Source organism: Crinia signifera, chromosome 3, assembly GCF_055691185.1.
Source record: "Crinia signifera chromosome 3, ASM5569118v1, whole genome shotgun sequence".
NCBI lineage: Eukaryota > Metazoa > Chordata > Amphibia > Anura > Myobatrachidae > Crinia > Crinia signifera.
Genome location: NC_139219.1, coordinates 235,463,566 through 235,487,502, shown reverse-complemented (window position 1 = coordinate 235,487,502; position 23,937 = coordinate 235,463,566). Strand labels below are relative to the sequence as shown.

Here is a 23,937-nt window from a genome sequence, read left to right as displayed (position 1 = left end):
TCCCAGGAACCCTGCTAACACCTGCAAAATGGAACAGGACAGCTCCTGCCTGAAACCGCTCAGCCTGCACTGCAGAAAGCACCTGTGCAACAGCCACAGCTGCTGGACCAGGAGATGGAACCCACCAGTTAATGCTAATTCTGCATTTTGCTGAATCTCATGAGTCCGAACATGACCCACTGACCATTGTCTCAGAGCATAGCTGGAGCCCTGCCAATTCACTGCTAGGCTGAGTACTCTAGTACCTGTGGCATGGATTGTGGATTTGTTTATCCATTTTTGTAAGGGGGATCCAAACTCAAATCTGGCTCCGGGCAATTGGGATGAACTTACGGTACTTGTTTCCTAGCACGGCCACCCCGATTTACATCGGGGTGGTCGTGTCGGAAAAATCGGGTCGATCGCATCGCATGCGATTTGGTCGCATGCGATGCGATCGACGCGACCGACCGATTTTGGACCCGATTTTGGACCCGATTTGGACCTCGCGGGGCTCGCTGCGCTCGCCATGCTTCGGGCTCGGTGGCACGCTGCGCTTGCCACACTATTCTATTCTCAACTCCACGCCGACGTGGATAGTAGGGGTATGAAAAGGTCGGAGGACGCGCACCGCCGCCCCTCGCGGGCTCGCTGCGCTCGCCACGCTTCGGGTTGGCGTCAATAGTGGGGTGGCGTTTAAAATGTGGGGGCATGACGGGGCCATATACAATGAGAAATGGCCCATATTGGCCCCTTTCCCATTATTTACTATGTTAAGATGGACTTAATCAAGTCCATCTTATCTTGTGCCATTATAATGGCACAAGACCGACACGACCGACGCGATTTCAATGTTAAAAATATTTTAACATTGAAGCCTATGGAGAAATCGGGTCCATTGCGTCGGTCGCGTTGTGTGCCATGTTAAGGCACACGACGCGATGGACCCGATGGACGCGATTTCTCCATAGGCTTCAATGTTAAAATATTTTTAACATTGAAGCCTATGGAGAATCGGGTCCATCGCGTCGGTCGCGTCGTGTGCCTTATTAAAGGCACACAACCGACGCGATGGACCCAATTTTCCATTTGCCGGTAAAATGGACCTGATTTGAAAGAAAATCGGGTCCATCGTGGGCATCGTGTGCCTTAAAGTTAAGGCACACGACCAAGAAGATTGTGGCCGTGCTAGGAAACAAGTACCGAACTTACTCCCCTGGTACCACATATGCATCCGACAGTGTCTACATACAGGGTCGCAGGACTGTTATCATCATTAATCATGGAATGTATAAGTCATTTCTGGACTTTAATTGGGAGGTGAATAAATAAATGCACAGATCTATTCCATCAGCTTTATGGGGGTGTCATTGGCATGGTGTTAATGGCTGTGAACTCAAATGCTCAATTGCCTTACATTGGTGTCCATACTGTTAAGGAGATTGTGCAAGTCCCAATGGTGCTTCCAATGGTTGCGGCTGCAGATGCAAAAATGGGCACCCCAGCAATTGTGTACTAAGATGTACACTTATACAACAGGGAAAATTTGCCTAAAGTCGCCGGTTCAGCTATGGCAAAATACATTGTAGCAGCGTGCGTCTCAGAATCAGAGACAGGTTTAATTAGACAACGAATTTTAAGATGGGCAAAAAACTAGCATTAACAAGAGATACTATAGGTCTGGCTGTAGTTATCACTGTCCATAGCCACTATATATATATATATATATATATATATATATATATATATATATATATATATATATATATATATATATATATATATATACACATACATACATACATACATACATACATACATACATACATACATACATACATACACATCAGTCTCTGCCCCAATGGAGTTCGCAAAATCCATCTAAAAATCTTAATCTGCCAATAGATACATACTCCATGCACAGAGACAGCAATGCTATCCCATGTGCCAATGTGCTGTCAATGTGTTATAGAAGATGCAAAAAATATCTCAGAATAATCATCTTAGAAATATTTCCAGAACCTGATCCCATTTCACCATTGAGGCAACTAACCATCTCTAGATTTCACTACTTGAACCTACTCTTATATGGCTTTCCTATCTCCCACCTCCCACCGAAGTGGTTAAAGCTGTCACCCAATCCTCTCCTATTTAAATTTCTTAATTCATATACCTTCACTCTCCTGTCAGCCCACTTCACTCACAAACTATAGCCACCTCACCTTCTAACATATTAGTTGATTCCACTTCCACCTCCAATATTTAGCAGTGTGTATCCTTACCTCTGGAATTCTCTCCCTCTCCCCGTCAGACTCTCCAACTCTCTACAGAACTTCCAATGGTCTCTCAAGACCCACTTCTTCATGAAAGCCAACAAGCTCTCATCCTAATCCATTGCTCCAAGATCCTGGCTAACTGTGCCACCTCTGTGCCACCTCTGTCTGTCTCCCACTCTCTATAATACCCCTTTCACGCCATATTGTCCCTGGATCATACAGGGACATTCCTGGGTTGGCCCCTTTCACACCGGCCTAGTCCCTGCATTTTCTGGTGTGAGGGGGCAGTGTGGTCCAGACTGCGGGGATCCATCAGCGGCGGCTGGGCACTTGTAGCGCTATTTGCTGGGCAGCAAGGCAGGAGAAGTTGAAAATTCTTTAAGAAGACTGGCCGGACGCTGATTGGCTGAGTCTTTTCAAATCCAGCAGCACTTACCGCCCGGCTGCCCAGTCAATAATGCTACAATAATGGGCCCCGGACCCCGCTGCCTGGATGGAAGCAAGCCGGGATGCTGGGTAAGTACCTTTCACACCGGCCTGTTTCCCGGGTTGGTCCCGGGTGCAACCCTGCTATCTAGTAGGGTTGAATTCCAGTCAATTTTCATGGTAATTTGGCCAAGGAACTTTGCACACAGCACTAGTCGTGGGTTGTTCCCAGGGCAACCTGGGATTCAGGCTGGTTTGAAAGGGGTATTAGTCTAAAAGCTCTCATAAGCAGGGCCCTCATCCTTCATTCAATTTCCATTTCTTTACTTATACCATCATCTCCTCCCCACAACAACACCTAACATTTGGGTTTGGAAATCCCATTGCTTTTTGTTTTTTGTTTGTTTATTATGGATACTGTTGTGTTTTATAATCTAAGTCACAATTTTCTTATTTTGTTCATACAGTTTCAGTTTAAGTACTTTGTAAGGTGTTGCAAGCCCTTTGTGGTGCCATATAAATTCTATTAATAAAAATACTACTAATAATAGGAAATTAAACTGTAAACATCCCAAGAAAACACCTCTCCCTAAAGTTTGCGAACTGTATGTGGGGGTCAGGTGTTTAAGCTTAGCAGGGAATTACCATGTCCTGCTTGTGTCGTTTACTGCTCTACCCACTCCGGCACATTCTCACAGGCAGTCTGATGTCATCGGACATCATGCTGTTTTCTGAATAGTGGCTGGTTGGCGGGAGGGAGGAGAGTGCAAAACATCCGTTTGGCCCTGTCACAAGTCTCGGCAGTGGGGAATTATCCTGTAAGTGTCTGAGTGCAGTGATAGAATTGAAATGCGCAACTATGTTTATTTGTTTTATTTTTAAACTATAAAGCCGTGCAGAGAGAGGTTATAATATAACTGATAGGAACTGGTTGCAGACCGACAGTACTTAACTGCATAGTAAATTTACATAAGAGACGTTTTATACTTTTATACCAATCTTTGCAATATTATGTAGCACTGCAACAGTACAGTAATTGTTCTTAAAAAAGCATTGTTGCATTTCCCTTACTGTTTGCCATATTATTTTTTTTGCATTCAAAGGGTTAATCCTATCCCTGATCTGATTTTAGTACATTTTGTAGGTGGGCAGTGAGAAGGTTTTTTATGCAATGAATAATATTGTGCAACGAGCAACAGAAATGTAACCTCAAATAAATGTAATTTCTACATGATTTACCCCCATGTATTGTTCTGGTGACCTGTCAGGCGTCACAAAGAGAAGCCATTGGTCATTCCTGTGTAAATTCCCCACTTCATAATCTCACCTTTTCTTTTGCCTACTGTATGTGATAGAAAATCGATAAGGCCCAGTGTACCAGTTCAACAGTCAATCCCCCTGGGCCCTTTCGCTAACAGAATAGCTTCTATTGACAACCATGCAGGTTGCTATTAATATGACAGCCTCCTCTATATCCCACTGTAATTTATAATGAAATAGCTAATCTCCATTATTTTGATCCAAGCAGGCGATCCCTAGTCTTTTCATTCAGTTCCCAATGGCAGTTACATGAGAGATGGCAAACCAATAATTTTTGTCAAGTTTTATAAGCCAACAGAAATGCTTCTCCACAGTTCGAGTTTGAAAAGGCACAGATAAAGCTCATTCAGTGTGATGAATGAAAAAGCCATCTGGGGTTTTTCTTTTTGACTTCCTTTCCTTTTTTTCCATCCTTGTAATCAAATTTGAGAAAAATCAAATGGGGCTTTCTGTGAAAGTACCTTTTGTTGATCTGAACGAGCTGGTAATTTACAAAATACCCTTCTTTTGTGAGCCAGGCTAAAGATAAAAGAATTGGTAGCTTTTAAAGCTGGGCCTTGGTGGGACTCTACATGCGATGAAAGCAGCTTGTGTGTAGAGATTGAAACACATTTGAAAGCCAGGCCTTGCTCAGGGTGTTCGGGATGAACCAACTCATGTTCGTCTTCCATGAATGGAATATAGTGTGTTGCCAAAAAAACAAAAACAGTGGATATACTACAATTCGTGTATCATACTGACAGCCAGAACTTTTCCTCGTGACACATGGATTTTGTTTCTTGTCAGCTGAAAGTTTTTTTTGGAGTCTGTAATCATTCACAGAGCTACAATACTTTGTTTACTATTATTTAACCTCTAAACAAACTGAACGAATGAGATCGTGGTCGTCATCTGTTTTGGAGGGATTTTATTTTGGACTATGGCGTTTCACAAGTTTATTTGCTTGGCCTGAAGGTGGATTAATGTGGACTTCCTGTGATTCATATTTCTGTAAGTTTCCACCATGCTTGATTTTTGCTAATTAGAAGCCGAGATTAATTTAGGGAAACGTGCGTGTGCTTTGGGACAGATTAGCATTTAACCTTCACGCTGACAGCATACAGCATAGAACCACAAGGAAGATGAGGAGGCAGCTTCCAAATGCGGAAGGGGTTAATAATGTGTCATTCAGGCGCTGTGGTTACGAATACACAGGATGTGTTTACGGGAGCACTCTGGGAAACCTGCTGCATGACCGAAAGCTAAGACAGTTTTGTAGAATTTGTCTTAAACCCAGGAGTTTAATTTTCCTGCAGTTTAAACCTGTAACATGAGCTTTAATTCGCTATTCTTAGAATTGGTAATTCACAAATATCTAAGGTATTCCTAGTATACATACAAATATTCAGTTTTGAAGGCAGTAAGATTTTGCATTTAAATAATATGTCATATTAAATATCCATTTTAGACTAAAATGTATTACAAATCATATTGTGAATATTGCTGGTATAAGTATTTTTCTTATAACAGGGAATTAAAATCACAGTGTATATTATTATTATTATTATTATTATTATTATTATTATTTACGTTTTATAGCATCTATTTTACTAATCTCTTCTTTGGTTTCACACATTATTACATTTTTCTCTGTGCTTTGTTTGAGTCTTTATTTTTTTCTATTGTTAAGTGTTCGACAATCCACTTCTTTAGTCTATTGCATATTGTATATTGTGCAAATTGAATGCACACAATGGCCATGCAACAGGAAAATGTAGATTTATTATTTATGATGTGTTCACACATTGTTACGTATCACCAGATGCATAAATCATGAAAATATACAACATATCTTCAGGAAATCAGGTACATGGTTTTAAATGGGTTTTATTTTCATTTGAGAGCCATTTGCTGCCTCCTAATGACAGCAGTCTCAAACAACACTTGTGGCAGGTTGCCAGACACATCTGCTTTATTTAACAGATTAATCCATGTGTTGATCATTTCATTCGGAACGCTTTGGTCACACCTGGTAGCTAGTGTATTTTTATCTTTGACCTTTTTTTTTCCCTTTATTGTTTGATGTAGTCTTCAACCCTGAATAGCTGAAACAAAACGAACGCTTTTTGTAACCATTTTTAAAAACATTTTTATTAATTAATGTTAACTATGTCACCATATGTTCCTTTGTGGTCACCGGGTGCCTCTATATAAAATGATAGATTTATTTCCCTGTCAACCTCTTTCATTTTATTTGTTTCAATTGACTTACTGTGAATCTTTTTTAGAATTCCTGCTTGCATAGTGTTTATTGCTTGGCTTACCATACAGATATTTTAGACCCAGAATTCCGCCGTTGGTGGTGCGTATTTTACCTACCCCCTTGAATATATGTTTACATGCAAGGGCATGGTGGCTGAAACAAAGCAATCAGTATTATCTAGCGGAAATAATCCAATTAAACCATTGTAATGCACATCAACACTGGAAATGTGATCGTAGCTGTTATCTGTGGGATGTATTCGTGAAAGGTGCTGATTCCGCTGAATTGATCATCATTTATTTTATACAGTATTAGTCTGACACTTGGAAAACTAATGTGAAATACAATTACAGTATTAGAAAACTGAACCCACTGGACCTTAGCATTCTAAGGTAGGGGAACAGAAGGGCAGCAGCAAGAAATACATTTGGTGGGATATGTTTTTCCAGTGTTTTTTTTTTTTTTTACAGGCATAGCACATGGTACAAAGCCTTATGTCTAAGTGCAAAACATTTAATACATTTGAATTGAATGCATCAACTGACAATCCAGACTATTCTGTAAGGAAAACATTGTGTCTATAGAAGTGTGTATAAATATGAATGATATTTAATATAACTGCAGTGACTCATCCTTTTACTTTCTAGTAGTACTAAATGATGAGTAGTTACTCTGATAAGAAATACATTTTTTAATAGTATACTACAATCGATAATTCTTGGTACACACTTCATGGTGACACTCCTTCCTGGCCAGTCCAAATTCATTGTCTCACACAGAAAACTTTGGCACTGTGGTCTGACCATGGAAATGCGCACTGCCATGTTTGTTGCTTATTTGACAAGCAAGCCTTCATGCACTTGTCTGACCTGTCACAATTTCCTCACATGCAATTTACACAGACTTTCAGGCAGTCAATACAAATTGTACGTAAAATTCTCTCTTCTTTTTTTTTTTTTTTTTGAAATACAAAAATAGAACATCAAATTATTTGCAGTCAAGTAGCACCTAACTAGTCAGTCCTCGAGTTGTCTGCACATCAAAGGATATTTATCATGATTGATCCTATATAATCACTTTGTGTGCATAGGTTACAGCTGTGGGTAGTGCCCGTGGTTTGTCTAGCCTGATTTATTACATTGGAAAAGAAGCGATAACTTAAAAAGGATCATTTTTAAGCACATTTTTTTAGGATTTGTGTAAAATCTACATGTATTACAATATTAATTAATAGTAAATTCAAACTTCAAAATTTAATTTAAGTAGTCTATGCTATTATAAAAAAGATAGTCAAAATACTAGACAGGACCAATCACAAATGTAGCATTGTGGCTAGCATGGCTGCCTCACAGAAACTGTGGTCGGAGGTTACCAATCCGGGCACTATCTGTGTGGAGTTTGCACATTCTCCATGTACCTATGCAGGCTTGCTCCAGTTGCTTTCACTGTCCCTAAGCATGCTGATAGATTAATTGGCCTCTGAGAAAATGTAAATCCTTGGTTAGTGTAATATAAAATCTAGTTCAATGGGGCAGGGACTGAATGATTAAAGATTCTAAGTACAGCTCTATATGATACAATGGGCCACACACTGAAATAAAACAATAATAGTGCTATATAATGTAATTGTATTGCTTTGTCTTTTATATTTTTATGTATTGTAGGTTGATAGAACTATGGTATAGAAATTATTATTATTATTATTATTATTATTATTATTATTTAATCTTTGAGGTGCAATAGGTTGCACGTAGTGCAGTGCAACATTCATAGTTGACTCTCTGGATCGTCATCGAAAGATACTCCAGTCTTATAATGCATCTAGCGCTCTAATGATCACCATGTCTACTGTGCACAGTGATTATTTACCTGGTTATTGATCCCTAGTCCTCATGTTGTGCATGCTGTAGAAATGCATGGAATATTTACATTCAAATTTAGCTGGTGAAACGTGCAATGTTTTGCTCCCAATTGAAGAATGCGGCAAATATTCAGCTACACAGTTTCAAAAATTGTTCTCTCTTTTCTCATTTGCTGCATTTATGTAGCTGGGCTACACACACACACACACACACACACACACACACACAGGAATTGCTTTTTTTGTGTATGTTGCCTCCTCATAGAACTTATATTGTCTGTAATAAATTTAGCAAAATACTATTTTATTCCTGTATGTTTTAAAATGACTATTATCCTACGCTAAAAATAGCATGAAATAATACATTTTTCCAGCAGATGTCGCCATAGGCAAGAGGAAACATTAACATTGCATCCTCAGCCAAGTGGTTTTAGTGGAATTGGCAAACACTGTCATAGCTGTAGGCTTCTAACACTGATTGCCCCGTACTGAGTGTTCAGTGCCAGCTTATCCATTTGTAGGTAATTGCTATTAATTTCATTTGTGGCATCATTTACACATTTGTGTAAATCTGCCGAGGGCTTGTGCACATCCTTTGGAAAGATGACAGAGGCTCCTGATTGACCATAGCTATGGATATTGAATAATACATTATCTAAGAAAGATATCAGAAATGAATGTTAGATGACTAATAATATATAAAAATGCCCAATGCAGAATACATTATAAAGAATTTTATACCAAAATCGAAAATGTTCACTTTTCTGTGTTTTTATCATTGACTTCATAACCGTTTAAAAAATGTGTAATTTAAATATCTGTGACATTGATTTATATTGCATAGTCTAGTTTTAGTGCACTTATTTATTATTTGTTACCATTTATTTATATAGCGCACACATATTCTGCAGCAGTTTACAGAGACTATTTGAACATTCACATCAGTCTCTATACCAGTGGAGCTTACAATCTATATTCCCTACCACATGTAAACGCACACTCATTCATTCATTCTAGGGTTAATTTTTATTGGGAGCCAATTAGCCTATGAGTATATTTTTGGATTGTGGGAGGAAACCGGAGTACCCGGAGGAAACCCACACAAGTACGTGGAGAATATAAAAACTCCGCACAGTTAGGGTCATGGTGGGAATCAAACCCATGACCTCAGTGCTGGGAGGCAGTAATGCTAACCATTTCACCATCTGTACTGCACTTCAGCCCTGTGGTCAGTTAGCTCCCCTCCCCGCCTGAGTGATGGGCTGCCCCAGTGCAGGCAACAATGCAAAGAGTGGGAAATACACTCACCATGGAATTTCATCCCTCCCCATGTGCAGTGCTGCAATGACTGCACGGAGATGGGGGCCACTGATGGCCGGACCCGCCTCTGTTTTTGTACGCCACTTCAAGAAAACGCTGTTTTGCCACCCACAAACGCTGGCCCCAGCATATGGCCTGCCAACACAGGCTGTCACTGGCTGTGGTCGCACGAAAAGCTCGCGCATGTGCAATGCTGACTGTGTGTATGCGCTGTCCTCCAGTTATCCCCTGGGCTGCGAATCTGCTAATTCACAGCCCTGTGATCAGGGCTGAATCGGCCCCATAGTGATAGGTAAAGTGCTTCTTATATGTAGAAGTGTGTCCCCAGTAACTTTGTGCTATTATTTACACCATGAATACATTTTTCTTTCTCTTACTCACGTATCCCATTGTGAAGCATATTCATGTTAAAATTATAATGTAATTATACAGCTTTTGATGGGGTCAGGGGGTGGTTGTGTAATCAGCTTGTAGGTTTTGTGATTAAGAAGTGGTCATAGTGATTTTTACAATTTAAACTATGTGAAATGCTGAATTCTTGAGATTGGACTTCCTACTAGTCGGTTTCTACAAATAGTCGATTATAAATAAAAAAATGAAAATCAATACATGGCTTCTAAATATGTATATTTTCATAGTCACGTATTTCTGTCATTATCTATTAGATCTGTATAAAAAGAACACATTTATTAGAAAATATCTTGTGCCTGTTGAGATGTGTTTATTATTTTTATGTTTGTTATTAAGTTGTGATACACATTATTGATTTTACGTTGCATTATACGTTATCATTTTAGGGTGGTTTTATGTTTTTCTTATGCAGAATAATTATCACATTTATGACTTGCTGATCAAGCTAATAATACGTTTACGTTTTTTTTTTTCATTACATTTTGTACTGTGCATTGTCCATTGAGCTTGTTCGAATGCTTGATGGAACCTTTAGCTGCACTTACTGCTGTGAGTCTATTTCAGTAATTCTCTATGGGATTAGCACATCTGGTCAATGCTATTTTTAACCTTCTGATTTGCAATATTGCTTGAGTTCATTAGAGCAAATTGGGATTGTTGGTATACAGCAATTTCTCAATCATTCCACAGAAGAGAAGACAGGAGGCTAGAATCATAGGTGTTTTAACAAAGCCGAGGTCTTATGTGCAATTTCTGTGGCCCCATTCTCCTTTAGAAAAATAATCACCCCAGTGCATGCAGAAGACTGTGGCAATGTGCCAAATTTCCAGAAATATCTTGGAAATCATGTGGATATCACTTGGTACCAACTTAATTCCTGGCAGTATCATGTGAGTTTTCTTGAGGAATGGTTTTGTCTCTACCACCAGGGCCAGATTAACACAGGGGCAATGGTGGTGGCTGTCTCGGGGCCCCCGCTCATTGGTGACCACCACATACCAGCGGTTGCTGACACAGCAGGCTGCAAACTCCAATCATGACCTTCACTATGCGGATCTCAGTTGATGCCAGTTTACAGCAGAGGCTAGAATCTGAAGGATTTATTTATTTATTTATTAACAGTTTCTTATATAGCGCAGCATATTCCGTTGCGCTTTACAATAGCAGACAGTGATACAACAAAACAGGATATTTACAGACAGTCAAAATGTAGGAGGGCCCTGCTCGCAAGCTTACAATCTATAGGGAAATAGGCATTGATACATAAGGATAGATACTGTATTCTTTATTGCATCGATTCCACCAGAACACAAGGTTCTATGACCGGTTCTGGAATTTGATAAGCTTGCCTGAAGAGATGAGTTTTTAGGGAACGCTTATAGGTTTGGAGACTGGAGGAGAGTCTTATTGTGCTTGGGAGGGCATTCCACAGAGTGGGTGCAGCCCGAAGAAAGTCCTGCAGTCGGGAATGGGAGCGAGTAATGAGTGTGGATGAGAGACGCAGATCTTGGGAGGAGCGTAGAGGTCGTGTTGGATGATATTTTGAGATAAGAGAAGATATGTATGTTGGTGTAGTTTGGTTTATGGCTTTGTGTGTAAGTAAAATAATTTTGTATTGAATACGGTAGAATACAGGTAACCAATGAAGTGACTGACAGAGTAGCTTTGCAGACGATGAACGTCTGGCTAGGAAGATTAGCCTTGCAGCTGCATTCATAATGGACTGTAGTGGTGAGAGTGTGTATTGGGGAAGGATTTACTGGTCAAACTTGATGTGACGGAACTGGAGGGGACAAACAAGCCCACCCATTTCCTTACACGTAAGGCTAGTTGCTATAGGTGCACAACTTGTAGTGGCTGGTCAATGTATTTCTCACCCACATAGTGGGAAGAAGTATTACATAAGACATGTACTCACCTGTTCTTCAAAGTTTGTAGTTTATACTTTGACTTGCCCATGTGGCTTGGTTTACAGGGGCAAGACTGAACCACATTTAAAGAAAGAATGGTCAATCATCAGTGTGCGATTAGAGCTGCATTCCCTATTTGTAGCAGTGATCAGCCAGTGGCTCGACACTGCAAGCTCCTAGGCCATTCAGTTATAAGTATGTTCCCATGCCAAAGAGAGGTTGTAAGTGAAGCAAGATGTTACTGCAACTTGAGTCTAAATGGACGCATACATTGGATACTATAGCCCCAAGAGGGCTTAATGAGTTCTTGGGCTTATATAGTTTTCTGTGACCGTTGGTTCTATCTTTAAACGCACATTAATATAGCTTGAATTATAGATTATGGTGCTTTAATCATGATGTCTTTGATTGTTTATGAATAATCTGATTACTTACTATCAATATAACTGTTGTTGCTAAAGTGTAACCTATGTATAAAAGCATAAACTGTATAACAGCATAGTAACATCTCTGAGGCTAATAATTCTCTGAGCAATGTTTTTGAAATAGATTTTACTGGTTTTTCGCTAATAGATTTCAATGTATATTGCACAGTGCCGGGTTACCATAGCAACTCCATATCCCGGCGCCCAGTGATCCCACGTCAGAGGTCTGTGCACCTTGGTTGGAGTGCAGCGTCTGGCGGATGGTGAAGTCGGCGCAGAGGGATCCAGGTGTCCAGGAACGTCGGTGCTAATGAGGGCGGGGTTCCCTTGACAGTCTCCTGACTGCTCACATTCCATTTGCCATTCTCCTGTATGTGTTCCCTTCTATTTGATCCTAAAATCTTGGGTTTTTAGAGGTCATTTTAAAACACTCATCCCAGGTTGCATTTTGTAGCTAGAGTAAGTCCTACAACCTCACCCCGACTACTGCAAATTTTCACTCTAACTGGTCTGGCATTTGTCAGGTGTCTCAGAGCTATTCTGGAAAAAGGATATTTTCAAAGACTAACAATTTCATATATATATATATGTACTGTACATTTGATGTGAATGGAAGTTTCCTTTGAAACAAAAAACATTACAATATCCAAACTATTATATAATTTATTTATGAAATGTGACCTTTTTTGAATTTGAGAGAACAAATCTGACCTGATTGAGCAAATTAGTTATTTTTGAATTCACCATACACTAAATACAAGAGATCAGCTATGAAAATCTTAACCTCAAAAATGATGCAAACCAGTATTATTGTTATGAAATGTTGAACATTATTAGGTGCATTCTCCTTGCTATTCTAAGAAAGGTGCATTCAGTTACTGTATGCTCTATACAAGGACACCAGATTGTACCAGCTCGGAGGGGGATGCTTTTGGGCTTGACTGTAGTAGCATCAATGTTTCAGAAAAATGTTCAGAATGTATATATTACTATAACAAACTGCAGCATGAAGTCATGGCTCACTCAATGCCACTCTAATGATTGGCTAAAGCCATAAATAATGATAAATTGAGTAGAATTTTGGAAACTTGGGGACAACCCCCCCCCCCCCCTCCCCTAATATTGACTATCAAATACATAGGAACAGGATGACACATCACACTTAACACCAGTGAAAGATAAATAAAAAAATCAAAGCAGTCCAAGTATTACACTGGCAAACTACAGCTGCCTGACATCATAGATGTGAGAGGTGGGTGGAGGTTTGTAGGAGAATGTGCATGAGAGGTAGGTACAGTGGGGCAAAAAAGTATTTGAACAGCCACCAATTGTGCAAGTTAACCCACAGAGAGAGGTCTGTAATTTCCATCATAGGTACACTTCAACTGTGAGAGACAGACTGTGGAGAAAAAAACCCAGAAAATCACATTCTATGATTTTGAAGCAATTTATTTGTAAATTCTTGCGGAAAATATGGACAATCAAAAAGTTGACTACTTTGTAATATAACTTTGGTTGGCAATTACAGAGATTGAGATGGTGGTTACTGCGCTAGAAAAAGCAGCTCTATTTAATGTTAAGTTGGCAAAAAAGGTTTTAAAGTGCGCTTGGTACAAAAAGGATTGTTGAAAGGATGATAAAAAAATGGGGGATGGGGAGTGGTATGGATACTGAGTGGTACCTGTGGAAGAAAGGGTTATTATAAAATGTTTACACCCTTTTGGGGAATATTTGGTGGTTTGTTTAAAAAGAGTGTGTCCAGCTTGCTTTCCCTATATGACCCTACCTCTGCTCCAGTATGGTGTACCTCCTGCTGATGTTTTAATGGAGATATCTTCCAATGCTGGGGCATCCGCTGGTTGTTGTTTGCGGCTGTGTTACTCGAGGCTGTGGTGCCGGGCTTCCAGTGCTGGGACAGACGCAACAAAACAACAAGCGGCTTGTTCCTATAGTGCTCACTTGATGATTAATAATCCACGACTGTAGGATCCATAACAGAAATGATCTGGAATTGGTGGGTGCCCATATACCTGACAGGGTCCTTGCTTGTGCTTTTATTCCAAAGGCAGGTGGATATACCAAAGGTTTGGGCAGGTGGTGGTGTCCCAATGTGGTTTGTTCCAGAAATATTGTGCAAATATTATGCTGGTCCAAGGCAGAGCAGTGCAAAATTTATCCCAAAGTCCAACCAAAAAGTAGTGTGGGCTGACGTGTTTCGTGGTCTGCTGACAACTTTTTTAAAGGTATAACACACTATGGAGAGTCAGGGGTTATATACCATACAACAGGAAGTGCATCACACATTAACTCAATTACCCAATTGATCACTCATAATTAAGATAAAAATACCATCTCTCAGTTTATACATCTATTGGGAGGAATCTCTTTTTAGGAGGCAGACCTAAATTGTACACAATTCATAAAGAATGAATTGTGTACAATTCGCAACTGGGCGGACCCCAGCACAATTGGGCGAACTCCAGCAAATGGCGGGGCTGATGGATGATGTCTCATGACATCAGCGCCTCCCCCGAATTTGCAGAAGACTGGGCATCTTAAAAGTTGTGGCTTACTGTACTTTTATCTTTGAAAGGAGGAAGAATAATTCCATGGTGAGTATTTGAACAGCCACCAATTGTGCAAGTTAACCCACAGAGAGAGGTCTGTAATTTCCATCATAGGTACACTTCAACTGTGAGAGACAGACTGTGGAGAAAAAAACTCAGGAAATCACATTCTATGATTTTGAAGCAATTTATTTGTAAATTCTTGCGGAAAATATGGACAATCAAAAAGTTGACTACTTTGTAATATAACCTTGGTTGGCAATTACAGAGATTGAGATGGTGGTTACTGCGCTAGAAAAAGCAGCTCTATTTAATGTTAAGTTGGCAAAAAAGGTTTTAAAGAGCGCTTGGTACAAAAAGGATTGTTGAAAGGATGATAAAAAATGGGGGATGGGGAGTGGTATGGATACTGAGTGGTACCTGTGGAAGAAAGGGTTATTATAAAATGTTTACACCCTTTTGGGGAATATTTGGTGGTTTGTCCAGCTTGCTTTCCCTATATGACCCTACCTCTGCTCCAGTATGGTGTACCTCCTGCTGATGTTCTAATGGAGATATCTTCCAATGCCCCATGTAGGGGACCAGCAGCATCGGGGAAAGCAGCGGGCAGCACAGCGGTGGCAGCAGTGGAGGGAGGGGGCGCATCGCGGCAGCCCCCCTCCTCTGCAAGGGTAAGAGCCACCACTGCACATAACCCTGAATTGAACGGACCCCCTTAGAATTATGCGTAAATAAAATAAAATGAATTGTAATAATGAATTAATGTTTGTACCCATAATTCGATCAGTGTTTAAAACCTTTAGTTCATCATTCGTGATTCTAAGAAAATAGATCACTCTTATTGAGTCATGGTTCACCATAATTATGTATAGAATCTTCATATTCAGCCTGCTAAATAGTATTTTAATAAAAAGTAGTGCATTATAGGCAATATTAATTATTGCTACAGCTAGAATAAACATAATGTTCCCCCAAGGGATTCAGTTTGCATGACTAGGTTATGAATCCACATAGTTTAAACATTATGTACTGGTCAATGCAAAGACAAAATACAACATGATCTTCCAGTGATTATTGAAGCACACATAATGTACCAAATTATTTGCAGAACAGTTTTTTAGCCTTACAGTGTCTAGATCTGTGTATTATCCCTGTGGTTTGCTATGGAGGATTACATACGTCTTGCAGACAAATAGATTACAACCCTCACTAAATTGTTGCTAAGACCGCCAGTACAGTTTGTGTTACCTACAAATTTAAAACCCAGTCATACAAACATATAATCTGTTCCGCTATATATTTGTAAGATGTCTTGTTGACCTCACACTGCACACTTTATGGAAAGGTTAATCAATAACGTTCCTGTTGTGCTCATGTGATAACTGTTTGGTGCCTTTCAGCCTATATTTCACACCAATGTAGCACTGCACAGTGTCATACTGTACTGCTGCTTTTTGCCTGGGACTGACAGCATGAACATAGGAATGGATGTGACAATGCAAAATGTTAAAAAAAGAGGATTTAAAGGAAAAATATTAGTTCTTTAAGACATAATTAGATATAGCCTTTAGTTAGGCAGGAAGAGGCAGTGGCACAAAGACACAGCCGTCTAGTGATACATTCTAACCTCTTGGAAATTTACGGTGTCCCTTTATATATCTTTGTATACGGTATTGGTTCCTTTCTATGTTGGTGATTATTTATTATTATTTATTAACCGTTTCTTATATAGCGCAGCATATTTTGTTTCGCTTTATAATAGGAGACAGTGATACAACAAACTGGGTATTTACAGACAGTCAAAGATTTGAGGGACCTGCTCGCAAGATTGCAATCTATAGATGGATGATCATCTATATGTGATCATCTATTGGGGATCATCTATATGTTATTTTATGTCCAGCCAGAATTCTGCTTCAGGCTTGGTCTCCAGAGCGTTAATTAATTCACTGCCTGTATTCACTGCATATACGTATTTCCACTAGAAGGTTATAGTTCATGCCCTCACCCGCTGACTGGAGATGCACTACTATATCCAGTATTCCATGTCCTTTGAAAATTCCCATTTCGTATACTATCCTCAGGAGAAAAAAAGAAGTAGGAACAGCGCTGTACCGAATATATAAAAAATATTTAATTAAGAATTGCAATTTTACATATTATCACAGTCAATATTAGACAGACAAGACTTAGGGCGGGATGTATTAATATACATTGTCGCCCTTCGCCGGGTGTCCGCCCCGATGCCAGCGCAAATGTACTAACATATGCGGCTGGCATCGCGGTACGGTAACGGAGACCCCCCGCGATACCTGTACTGTGGTCTGCGGGGGGTCTCCGTCTCCTTCCTGCCGGCTCCTGATGCCTACACGCCAGGGACAGCTAAGCAGGCTGTCCCCGGCGCCTCCTCCTCCCCCCTGCAGCCGGAAGGACGTCCGGCTGCGTTGATAGGGGGAGGAAGGGCTTACCTTCCGGGGTCCTGGAGGACCTGCAAGAAGGTAAGCCCAAGGGAGGGGGAAAGGGGGGGTCGGCGAGGCGGCGGGGTTGCGGCGAGGCGGCGGGCGGCGAAAAGAAGCCCATAGGCTTCTATAGGGTATCGCCACCCAGAGGCGAAAACGGGGCGGACGGGTATTGGTACATAGGAAAATGCGGTAAAACCCCTGTTTTACCGCATTTTCCCTTCAGTACATCCCGCCCTTACACACATAAAACACAGAAAACTACCCCTTATAAAACTTGTGCTGGTTAGACTTTGTTAATGCAATTGCGGGTGTCTTGCTCATATGTAGAGCCATTTAGTAGGTTAGTACTGAGTTCAGTCCCCACAGAAATGTGTGTATGTCTAAAGTGGGAATAATATATTTAAGCTGGTGTAAATAGCGAGTCTATGCTATTTAATAGTACTTCTGGTCTGGTGACACGTTTATACCTTGTGAGTAGGCAATGTTTGGCTCTTGGAACACAAGCAGGAAGTGTTTTACATAAATCTATGCACTGAGTTAACCATGAACAAGCTGTCCGACCCGCAAATGCAGTAATATTGTCAAAACAAAAATGAAAGTAGAAACGAGGCTTGATCCGCATGACGCGGTTATGCTCATATGTGGAGCGTATAATAGAAGGACATATGGAAACGAGGTTTGATCCGCATGACGCGGTTATGCTCATATGTGGAGCGTATAATAGAAGGACATATGGAAACGAGGTTTGATCCGCATGACGCGGCCACGCTCATCTGTGGAGCGTATAACAGAAGGCTGTATGAAAACGAGGCCTGGCCCGCGTGACGCGGTTGCACCAACTAAAAACGTGGCTGTACCAAATGAAGGCGCGGCTGATCTAACAAATGAGAGATGGCTATTTGAAAGCAAGGTCTGACCCGCATGACGCGCGGACATGCGCAAAGCGGGAAATGCCGCCATAAAAGGCGGAAATGGGTCACCACCAGTATACTTCTCCTGAAGAAGCCGCTGAGAGGACTCTAAGGCGGAGAAACGCGTTGAGAGGGGACACCGAGGCTGCCAACATCGGGCTGATAATCGATTCTCGGATATGACCTATTGCTAAAGGTCGGAGAAAATCGCTATTGTTTACAAGCCATACTTGACCCCAGGATTACAAAATAGGTATACCACCTTAAAATGTGCACATTTCTGTGGGGACTGAACTCAGTACTAACCTACTAACTGGCTCTACATATGAGCAAGACACCCGCAATTGCATTAACAAAGTCTAACCAGCACCAATTTTATAAGGGGGAGTTTTCTGTGTTTTATGTGTGTAAGTCTTGTCTGTCTAATATTGACTGTGATAATATGTAAAATTGCAATTCTTAATTAAATATTTTTTATATATTCGGTACAGCGCTGTTCCTACTTCTTCTTTTTTTCTTGTGCATATTCTGTGAGGGGTTTTTGGTAATCCCCCTCAAGGTTCAGCAGCAGTACGGAATATTCAATCAGCGCTCAGTATCAACCTGTGGTGTTTTGTTATCCTCAGGAGAAACTGCTCACTGGATCTTGGTCTTCTATCTTGGGTGAAATTGAATTGCCAGGCTGTTTTGCCGTGTAAATGATTGACACTATGGGCAGGCTGACACAAAGTGCTGCACAGGCTGTAACTCATTGCCTAAAAAATGTCAACCCTTACGTGATTTACCTGGTCATTTTCAAACAAATAAATGTAGGAATATGCGTGTCTGTCTTCTTATAGCATTTTTGGGTATTCACTCCTTATCTTTCTTTATGAATAACCTGCAAAAAGTCAAACCGTATAATAATAATTTACATTATTTGATTTAGCCAGTGCTACAGATGTTCTCACACACCTAGCATTTATACGCCATATAGTGTGAGATGCCCAATTTGACTAAGTTGCCCCAGGACGGGCATTGCAGACAGAGTAAAACATGACTCAATGTGCACTATAGATGTAGGCCTGCAACTTCAAGCCTATATGAATTAGTTTTTGCAGATGGGCTAACATAACCTTTTAACAGACACAGCCTATGTAATATCTGGTACTTTGCTGATATTCATAAAAATGGGGGGAATAATAATGACTCTAGGGCTACAAAGAAAGTAGCAGTGAAAAGTCATTGCTAATAGACAGCTAGAATGAACTAATAAAATGGACATTGCATAAAATATATCATGGCCAAGCCAGGGCTGGCCCTACCGGTACACAGAGTACGCAGATGAATAAGGTACCATAGTAATCAGTATCCCCCACTCAGCTGCCACTTGCTGTAATGGGGTTGCCGCCACCAGCCAGGCAGAAGTGACAGCATGACAGCCAGGCAGAGGAGCAGATGTATTAAGCCTGGAGAAGAGATAAAGTGGAGATAAGGTAAAAGGAGATAAAAGCACCAGCCAATCAACTCCCAACTGTCATTTTCAAACACAGTTCATTGGTTGGCTCTTTATCTCCTTTTGCTTTATCTCCAGTTTCACTCTTCTCCAGACTTAATATATCTGCCCCACAGAGCGTTGGGCTGCCCGGCTGTCCTCAGAGCAGGTCCGAAACTATTTGAAATCTCCCGCTGACTCGCAAGCTAATCGTAGCGTGCAGTCTGGCAGCCAAGCAAGAGCCACAATGGTGGCTACTGATTGGTTGCTGGACCGCAAGCTCCAATTAGCTTATGAGTCGTCGGGAGATTTCAAATATCCGCAAACAGGTTCTAAGGACAGCTGGACAGCCCATCGCTCTCTGCCCGGCTGTCGCTGCTGTCACTTCTTCCCGGCTGGAGGAGCTCATAAGAACCGGTGCCTGTCTGCTTCAGTCCTGGGAGGAGGGGAGATCACACACCCTGGCAAAGTCATATTGGCTGGTGAGTGTTCCTGTGCCCATCTGTAATGCTGCCACAACCTTACATTTCCCCACTCTGCATGTGTGATGTCCCCATCCTGTAAGATTTCTCTAGTACTTCACCCCCATCCTGCCTGTTCTGTTATTCCAGAATGGTTGTCTGTGTACTGCAATTTTCTACACCCTGCTCTGGAGCAATACACTCCGGCATATAGCATCGGCACACTCATTTATTCTCCCTCTGGGGGTGTCGTGGACACCCCCGGAGGGAGAAAGTGTCGGGATTTCGGCGATCGGGATTCCAGCGTCGGGATTCTGAACGCCGGGATCCCGACCGCCGGGATTTACACTGCATCCCGGTGAAAATGGGGGGTGAGATTTAAAAGGATGAGAGATTCAGAAAGTGAGAGATTTGGTAAGAAATCTCTAGGTTTTTTAAAGTGGCAATCATTTACACTGCTTAATCAAATTGGTTTCGCAGTGTAAATGATTGCCGCTTTAAAAAAAACTGGAGATTTCTTACCCAATCTCTCACTTTCTGAATCTCTCATCATAATAAATCTCACCCTGTGTATTTTTATTTTATTTTTGCAAAGAACATGGAATCTTGGTACATTCAATTAACATACGGGCCTACAGTACAACAGTAATACTATTGATGCTTTCATAAACAACACATATGTATTACTACTAATAAATAATTACGGTAATATTATATCTTTAAATTTATAACTTTCCTTAAAATTTAAATTGTGTTTGTCAGTGGAGTTAAACAATCATGCTAAATCTCTTACTTGTATGTAACCATTATCAATGACACCTGGGCTTTTGGCAGGTGTCATTGCGCAAGAAACCCCTAGCAATGTGCATGTAAAGTAAGCAGCACTTATGTGGTATAATATGTAATGAGCATCATGGTATATGGTATAACATGTAATGGGCATCTTGGTGTGTGGCACAATGTGTAATGGGTATCATGGTGTGTGGTACAATTTGTAATGGGCATCATGGTGTGTGGCACAATGTGTAATGGAAATCATGGTGTGTGGCACAATGTGTAATGGGTATTATGGTGTATGGCACAAAAATGTGTAATGGGCATTACGGTGTATGGCACATTGTGTAATGGGCTTTATGGTGTGTGGCAAAATATATAATGGTGCAGTGTGCCTGTAATGTGAATTGGTACTATTATGTGGCTACTCCCTAAATTTTTGACGTGCGCCACCGGCGTGCACTGTCCCTGTTTTTATGTGTCAGTTGAGAATCCACCAACATTGTAGTTCCAACCACAATATCCACAGTGAAAAGCTCTAAAATCTATGTTTTCTTATAAAAAAAATTAGACTTGAGCCGGCCCTGTCTGTAAGGCATATTTGCTAACATTGCCCATAGAGCATAACTGAAACAAAATCATTAGTAATTATGAAAGCAAATGTCTAATTGGCAGCTACAGTTTTAAACAACCCACAGTAGGTTTCTATGGGAATGGAAACCCATGCAGATAGCAGTTTATTTGTAAACCAATTTCAGCACCAGAAAATGTCAGAACTGTTTAATTTGGTTGTTGTAGGGACACTAATTAAGGGCAACTTGTACAGTATTTGCTCTGATTTAGACTACCACATTTAGAGTATTACAGTGAAGATGTAAATATTGTTAAAGAAATAATCTATTCAACATGTGTAGTAAGGGTCACAATCAGGGGAGCCGAGAGAGGGGGGGAGAAGGTACTAATTACCCGGGCCCAGGCTTGCTGAAGGGGCCCCGCAGGGGCCCTGGTTCGACCCCTCCCTTCCCCCTCCGTCCCTCCCGGGTATCAACAGTAGCACACACTTCTACAGCATGTGCTGTGCTGACAGCAGGCTCAGCATGAGTGTCTCACTGACAGCGTGAGAGGTCATGCTGAGCCTGCTGTCAGCACAGCACATGCTGTAGGTGTGTGCTGCGTCTGAGATCACAGTTAATAGTGTTTTCTTTTACCCACCTCTAAACATTTTGGGGGTGTGGCCTAAGTGTGGGAGGTGCCCACACCACCTCCCACACTTAGGCCACACCCCCAAAATTTTACCGGGGCCCGGCATTCCTCTCGGCTGCCCTGGTCACAATAGTTGTGGAAGGACACTTACCAGCCTGTGTAACATAGTATCTGTATTGGAGTTACACAACAGTTGGTGAGACATACTCTTGGTCAGTGGTTCCCAAACTTTTTTGAATCACGGCGCCCTTGAGCATCAAAACAATTTCACGGCACCCCTAGGCCAAATGTTAGTTATTGATAAAATCAGAAAAAAAATATTAAATTAAGTAAATTGTGTTTATATGTCATCCTTAGAGTCAGTTAAATGGTAAGAGACAGGATTTGCTAGGTTATTAAAATGTTTCAGAATATTGGAGCTGGTTGTGCACCTTTTTCGACAGTGATCTAGGTAGGAACTAGTTAACGATAATGAACTTTTCCAAGTCAGTACTGATGCTTTACTATGCTACCACCACTATTGTATTCTTTATGCATATATGTTACATTTTTATTTTCCCCAATTAAGACAGATTTAACAAACTACGCATATTTAGCATTGCCATGTTGTTAGTTTTAGTGTTACATTACTTTTGTTGATAAATCCATTATTGAGGAATTATTGTACATTTGGTGCACACATTCCTTCTTTGGATACAAACTTACTGTACGTTTTTATTTTTCCTCTGTAGATTGAGAACAACCCTTGCATCACTCTGTGATGTCATTATGGGAGCTAATATCTGTATTTTGGCAAATCCGTTCCTCCACCAGAAGTGCATAAACATGGTACTGTATGCTGCATATATAGGAGAGACATTCACTGATCAAGCTGAAAAGGGCTGAATGCCTATTGTACAGTACCCTGGCCTGGATCTTATTTCAGAGAAATCTATAAGTCTTGTTTTAGTAATCTGTGGATACCTGTGATCAATGAACTCCAAACATTACCTAAGGATTGCTGTTGTCATGGTGATAAGCTGATGGACACCTTGGCCTTGATTGAATTATTGGCATTAAAACAACTATTGTGACGTTGCTTAGGCTATTCATCCACACTGGGAAAAATCCTTTTGAGATATTTGCATCATATACTTTAAAGTTCAAAATATCTCAATAAAACAGCAACATACTCAGAAAACATCTTCTCAAGCTACATATATGTGATTCAAAGGTAAGCCAATGTTGGACAGAAATACAGTATAGTATGTGTGGGTATATGCTGTGGACAGGGCCGGTGTAAAACAAATCTTCAACCTACAGCCCCTCCCCAACCCTGCACTTCCACCAATACCCACCTTCCAGTGGACGCATGGTGTGGTGGTCTCTTAGAAGTTTTACAGCAACCATCTGCATAAAGTACAACAAGGATGTCTTCTTCCTTATAGGCATCCTTCATTTTGTTATAGGCAAGCTGCCTAAAAGTAGAGCCAGCCCTGAGTGGGGAATGGTATTTCTGAGCCAGACAGGTTATAGTGGCAATGCTATTTGTAGTTGAGATCGTTGTTCAGATAGGAAGTCTTCATGTGGAATGGTGGTGTTGTAAAGCTAAAGAAAGTTAAAGCGCATCTTTGTTGACAAACTGTATGTACAGATGTAGCCAAGCTCATCGTGGCTGCTATGCGGCCACTAGTACCCGTTTGGTGCACCTGTGATTTGGCACACCTGTGATTTGGAGCAACGCGCTGCACTGCCTGATCATGTATTTACTATGCGTTACACCATGCATGTTGTATCTGTGACATTGCAAAGGCTAGATGTGGATGAATACATCTGTAAGCTGTCATTTTTTTATTTTACTTTGTATGCTTTTGTTTAAAAATATAATAGATCCAGAAATGGTCTTTTGTCAAAGGATAGGAAAGATCCAAGCACA

At 40.8% G+C, this 23,937-nt stretch overlaps 1 protein-coding gene across 13 annotated transcripts in view; it reads left to right on the top strand.

The window, feature by feature from the left end:
- The window catches only part of LOC146064321 (uncharacterized), a 626,027-nt gene that overhangs the window by 82,294 nt on the left and 519,796 nt on the right, over positions 1 to 23,937 (top strand). For 9 of the 13 annotated variants that reach the window (XM_083177685.1, XM_083177678.1, XM_083177677.1 and 6 more), the window contains exon 2: positions 22,754 to 23,235. The gene's annotated coding sequence lies outside the window, so the exon portion shown is untranslated. Of the gene's footprint in view, positions 1 to 3,440; positions 3,500 to 4,260; positions 4,992 to 22,753; positions 23,236 to 23,937 lie in introns of those variants that run through there. The other 4 variants (XM_083177680.1, XM_083177667.1, XM_083177664.1 and 1 more) reach the window with 3 other exon arrangements.